The 5907-nt window shown below is 55.5% G+C and overlaps 1 long non-coding RNA gene across 3 annotated transcripts; it reads left to right on the top strand.

Annotated features, from left to right (window-relative positions):
* The first annotated feature begins 378 nt into the window (after positions 1 to 378).
* LOC144295262 (uncharacterized) lies at positions 379 to 4753 on the top strand. Of its 3 annotated transcripts, none has more exons than XR_013362603.1 (3): positions 379 to 835; positions 3749 to 3896; positions 3986 to 4753. It is a non-coding gene; the product is annotated as an uncharacterized LOC144295262 (long non-coding RNA). The 3 variants fall into 3 exon arrangements; XR_013362602.1 differs by having other exon boundaries at positions 3468 to 3896; XR_013362598.1 differs by having other exon boundaries at positions 379 to 3896.
* Positions 4754 to 5907: the final 1154 nt, after the last annotated feature.

Genomic DNA, 5907 nt, shown 5'->3' with positions numbered 1-5907 from the left:
CCCCCCCAGCTCCCGAGGTCCAGCAGGGTCAGCCCCCACCCAGCTCCCCCAGCGCCCCGGCCCCCCCCGGCCCCTCCCCGGCCCCGAGGTCCAGCAGGGTCAGGCCCACTGCTGTAATAAATCTGGCCGTCCAGGAAGCGGGGATTCTTTTTCTGACTAATAGCGTGTGGCTGCCCCTACGAGGGCTGTTTCACCCGAGACTCGGGAGGCAGGCGTGGGCTCGGCTGGAGGCTGCAGAGCGCCCCTTCCCAGGCCCGCCCAGCCGCGCAGATTCAGGGCCGACGTCAAGCGGACGGAACCGAGGCGGGAGCGGTGGCTCCGGGGCGAACCCCCCCACCCCACCCCGGGCCGGGAGGCGGAGGCAGCGCGCGTGCAGCGGGGCCACTCCCCGCGGAGCGTGCGGGGCAGCGGCGGGAGGCGCAGTGGGGAGCGCCGCAGGGCCTGGGCCTGTCCCAGCCGCCCCGCTCCTCATCCATCCGATGAGAACCAAGCCAGGATGTAGGTGAGAAGGTCGCCGGGCGAATTCAGGGAAAACCAGCAGCAGCGAGCGGACACAGCGCGTGGCCAGAGCCGCGTGGGCTGCCAGGAGCACCCTAAAGGAGAAAATGTTTTGTACTCTGAACCCCAGAGTCCTTCTTATCAGCTCCTGGTCACTCCCTGTGGCCTTGCCAGGTCACTTATCCACTCATCCCGTGTTTATTGAGCTTCCACCGAGCACCAGATATAGAATGAAGAATCAGCACAGGTTGTCAAGGAGCAGGAGCCCTGCCTTAGCTGGGGGTGTGGACAAGTCAACATCTGTGGTGTGATGGCTGTAAGCACTGGGTCTAAGCAGGTAAGAGAGACCACAGGGGACGTCCTGGGCAGGTGACATCCAAATTGATCCTGGAAGGGTGAGGCAGGATAGGCTGGACTGAGTGGTGTCAGGGTAGGGAGAGGGGGAAATGAGTCTGGACAGGTGAGCAGGCTCGTACCACCAAAGGTCTGTGTCCCACAATACGGAGTTGAGTCTTTAACTTAGGAGTAACACAGAGGCACTGCAGCAGGTTAAGCAGCGGAGTGGCAGGGTCAGCTCTGTGTCTGAGGAGATCACCGTGGCTGCTGTGTAGAGAACTAAGGACTAGGACGTAGGGGAGCTTGGTCAAACTAGAAGACCGGCCCGCAGCGCAGACAGCGCCGCGCTGGCGGTAGGGATCTGAGGCATGATTACAGGGAACCCTCTGTAAGACTGAGCAATGACTTGGAAGAAAAGTGAAGGATCAAGAATGACGCCTAGGTTTCTGGTGGGGGCTGCCAGATGGAGGCATGTCACTAACCACGGTGGTGACCACCGGAGAGAGGCAGGCTGCGGCTGGGGGGAGGCACGAAATGGGTGGGAGGCGACATGGGGCAGGTGAGGCTGAGGGGAGTGACTATTAAAGGCGGGCATGCCGGATCTTACTCACAGATGACTGTGAAAGCACCAGTACAAGAAAAGGTTAAGGACAAAGAAAGAAAGGGGCCAAGAGCCAATGGTGGGAAGGCTCTGGAAGAAACCAAAGGGCATACGAGTCAGAGGATGGTAGGAGGATGAGCCCTAGTGAGGCCACCTTGGTTCTGGGGATGAAAGGAAGGGTGCAGCGGCAGGTGTGCAGGTGCCTCGGGTCTTCCTCACCCCGAGGCCCGGAGTCCTGCCCTGCCCTCTCACATCTCCTGGCTTCTCGTGTTTTCCTTGATCTTCCTTAAGTTCTTTAGCCAGTTGGTGAATTAGCTCTTCCGCGTAGAGGGACTGCTTTGAACAGAGAGTTGGCCTGGATGAGTGAGTCGGAGCTTCAGGCTTCCCATCCCCACTGGAGACAGAGCGCCTGGAAGGGCAGCTGCGAGGCTCAGCTGCGAGGGTGTGTGAGCCGCTCAGAGGGGCGCTCAGCACCCAGCACTGCGGGTGATGGGAGTCCTCTTTCTTGGATGTGTGCTGACTGACCCCGAGTGCACCTGCGTGCTCCAGGGGAGCTTCCAGAAGCAGCCTTTCTGTCTCATGCCCTTTCAAAGCTGGAACCTTTTTTTTTTTTTTTTTTTTTTTTTTTTTTTTAAGCAGTCCACTAAATTCCTAAGCACAATTTTCTGTTCATTGGCAAAATCAAAGATAGTGAAGAAGCTGTGCAGTCTCATGGAGGGATTCCACAAGCTGCCCAGCACTTCAAAAAAAAATCCTGGTTCTGTCAATAACTGGAAACTCTGGGGTTTAGGGCCCTAGAACTGGTATTTTTAATATTGGTCTTATGAAAAGGGCAGAGTCTGCAGTAAGTAGAATTTAATTTTAGTCCAGGCTCTCCATTAGGTAGCTGACCTGGCCCCGTGTCTGAGCGTATGAAACGAGGGGAATAAACCCTGTTCATGGAGTTACTATGAACCAAGTGGGAGAGCAGAGGGCAAAGCACCCTGGAGGGGGCCTGTGCTGCTCGGGGAGGCCGGCAAGTCCCCTGCGCCTGAACTCGGGTGAGTTTGGGGACAGCCCTCCGCTGCCCCCGGCAGGCGCTTGGCCAGGGTCCCCTACCAGAAGGCCTACAGGCCACTCATGAGAATTTTAGAGGATTCCTTTTTTATTTATTTATTTATGTATTTATTTATTTATTTTTAAATTTATGATAGTCACACAGAGAGAGAGAGAGAGAGAGGCAGAGACACAGGCAGAGGGAGAAGCAGGCTCCATGCACCGGGAGCCCGACGTGGGACTCGATCCCGGGTCTCCAGGATCGCACCCTGGGCCAAAGGCAGGCGCCAAACCGCTGTGCCACCCAGGGATCCCGAGGATTCCTTTTTTAAAAAAGAGTTTATGTATTCATGGGAGACACACACACACACAGAGGCAGGGACACAGGTCGAGGGAGAAGCAGGCTCCTTGCGGGGGGCCGGACGTGGGACTCGATCCGGGGACCTGGGATCCCGCCCTGGGCCGACGCAGACGCCCAGCCGCTCAGCCCCGGGCCGGAGCGTTTCTTATGCAGGCGCTGCATTCCGCCCCATGAAAGGAAGCGGGATGTATCTTAGTTAAATTGCATACTCACCATCGCCCTCGTTGGGGATCTGCCTTCAGCTACATTTCATGTTTCCAAGGGAAGTCCCTGCAGTCCAGGGAGCCCCGCCGCGCGGGCATCAGCTGCTCAGCGGAGGAAGCCCCCCGCCCCCCATGCGCACTGTCCCCCCACCCCGAGTCCAGGGCCCCTGCCGGAGCTCACCCGGGGGCCCGAGGCGCAGAGGCGGAATGCAGCGGGGTTCTTGCGTGCTGCGCCGGGAGCCCGGCCGCGGGCGGCCGTCCCCACTGGTCCCCGGGAGCCTGCGGTGTCCACCCAACGACACGCTCCGCAGGGGCCCCTTGAACTTGAATCCTTCCGTTGGTTCCCTGATGATACGTTCTTACTTTGGGCCTTGAGTCTTTTTTTCCCTCAGTGATCCTGGACGTGAAGGGCTAAATCCAGGGTTCTTTACAGGTAAGGACCCCATTCTGTCCCCAGGGAGCCCTAACACGGACGGCCTCCGTTTCTCCCCCGGGCGCGTGGACCCCAGATCGGCTCCCTCCGCCCTCACTTCGCGGCGTGTCCGAGGAACCGCCCACCGGTGAAATCAATTCCGCTTGCAAGTCTAGGATGCGGGCTCGGGGGTTTGCGGGGTTTTAAGTTTTTAAATTGAAGTGCTGATTTTAACCCCAAGTTCCTCCCTCAGCAGAAAGTGCAGCCACTTTTATTCATCTATTTATTTTTGCCTGTGTCAGTTGGCCTAGGCCAGCAATGCTCCCGGCCCCAGACCCCCGGAGGGGTGGGTAGTTGAGAAATGAAGGAATCCCAGCAGCTCCGGGCCCTCGGCTCCATCATGGGCCTTCAGGAGCCCCAGAGGAAAGGAGGAAGCAGAAGAATGTTCCGGTGGGTTGCGGAGAGCCTTCCTCCTTTAATACTTAGACGTTAAATTGAGTGACTTTTCAAGTATTGGTTTGTGATGAGCCTGTTTTCAGATTCAAGGGCCGCCAATATAAACCTGGATCTTCAGGGAGCAATGAAATCGAAGAGTCTGACCTCTCGGCTCCCCGGCAAGTGGGGTGACCAGATAATGTCATTCCTGGATGAAAGCTCCCCATGGCCCCATCTCCTTTAGAAGGAAATCCAGAGGCCTGCACAAGCTGCCCTGCCTCCAAAACCCGTCTCCTCTGGGCCTTCGGATGTGCAGCCACACCTGCAGCAGGCCTGTCATCTCCCTGGGTGCTGCCTGGGATAGTTCCCCTCCAGGCAGCCTCTTTTTTGTTTGAGGTCTCACACTCACATTTCACTTACTCAGAGACTGTCTCTGGCCACCTGGATGTCATGGTCCTAACCTCTCCGACCCTTAGGCTTCTTATCTTTAAAATGGGGCTAGTAAAGTCTACTGTGATGGTTAATCTTATATGGGAACTTGGCTGAGCTACAGCACCCAGGTATTTGGCTAAACAATATTCTGGATGTTTCTGTGAGATTGTTTTCAGATGAGATTAACATTTACATTGGTCGCCTTGGGGAAAGCAGATTGCCCTCTGTGAAGTGGGTGGGCTGTATCCAAACAGTTGAAGGCACAGATAGGCTAAAAGACTTTCCTCTCCTGAGCAAGAAGGCATTCAACCAGCAGGCAGCCCACAACATCAGCTCTTCCCTAGTCTCCAGGCTTCCAGCCCACCCTGCAGAGCTTGGACTTGCCCGCCTTTGTCGTATAAGCAAATTCCTTAAAATAAACCTCTGTATGTATGTATAAATTCTCCTGGTTTTGTTTCCCTGGAAAACCCCAAACTAATACAATTACCTTGTAGGATTTTATAAGATTCACTAGCACTATTACTCCCATTTATTGAGTGCTTACAGTGTGCCACCCACCTTGAAAGTGGGTACCGTACTTTATCAGATGGAATCCTCACCACAACCTTAAGACTTGGTGCCACTATTATCCTCTGTGGACAGCAAGACAAGGGACACCTAGATGACAGTCCCTCAGTCAGTAAGACTGGCCTGATGGTGGTTTGAGGGGGGAGTCCTAGAGGAGAGACACGTGTGTGACCAGATACCTGGACTTTGTGCACTCTCATTTCAGACCTGTCCACTTAAATAGCTTTTCCCTGATGAGGTCATATGTTAACACCCGCCACCTGAATGGGCTGCTTCCAGCAGGCCAGAGGGTGGGAGAGAGCTGCAGCCTGCAGGCCACAGTGGCTAATGGGGCACCTGCTAGAGAAATGCCGTGCCTCATTCACCTCAAGATTTACCCCTCCACCTGGACTCGGCTGTCACTGTGTGGTGGAGAGGCCCTTGGCCTGCCTGGGAAGCCAGAGCCCCGGGGACAGGCTGCAAGTCCTTCTGTAAAGATCTTGCCTTGCCGTGCTGGAAGTTTCCCCAGGAGAGTCCCTTTACCTGAGAACGAGCTTTATTTGGTCCTTTGCTTTCCAATTAAAAAAAGGTTAGGGGGGAGGGGGCAAGCTGGTGGAAAATAAATAAATAAATCATTTTAAAAAAGAAAACTCATTTATTTCTTCCTAAAGTCTATTTAATACGGACTCCAAAGCTCATGTTCTTTCCACCAGGTCACACTGTTTTAAGCATCACAGAAAAAACTACCTCCAAAAGGAAATAAAAATGATCTCACATAAAAACAACTATATACCTAGTTTTATGGTATATTCTGTAGTTTACGTGTAAAATTGCTTATTAAAGTCACTAAAGAGATGCCGCTTAAGCGGGCGCCGAGCGGGGTCCCCCCACCCCCGGGCACCCGCCGCTCCCACCTGCGACGTGCAGAGAGGCCCACCCCGCGCTCCAGAGAGAAGGGCTCAGCGGGGACGTCGGGGAGCAGCCGGTGGGTCGGGGGGCCTCCGGGCGGAGGTGGCTGAGCCCCGATCCCTGCGGAGAGGCGGCCCGG

Source organism: Canis aureus, chromosome 2, assembly GCF_053574225.1.
Source record: "Canis aureus isolate CA01 chromosome 2, VMU_Caureus_v.1.0, whole genome shotgun sequence".
In the NCBI taxonomy this organism is placed as follows: domain Eukaryota; kingdom Metazoa; phylum Chordata; class Mammalia; order Carnivora; family Canidae; genus Canis; species Canis aureus.
The sequence above is the reverse complement of the archived record's forward strand: the minus strand, read 5'-3'. Positions and strand labels throughout refer to the sequence as shown.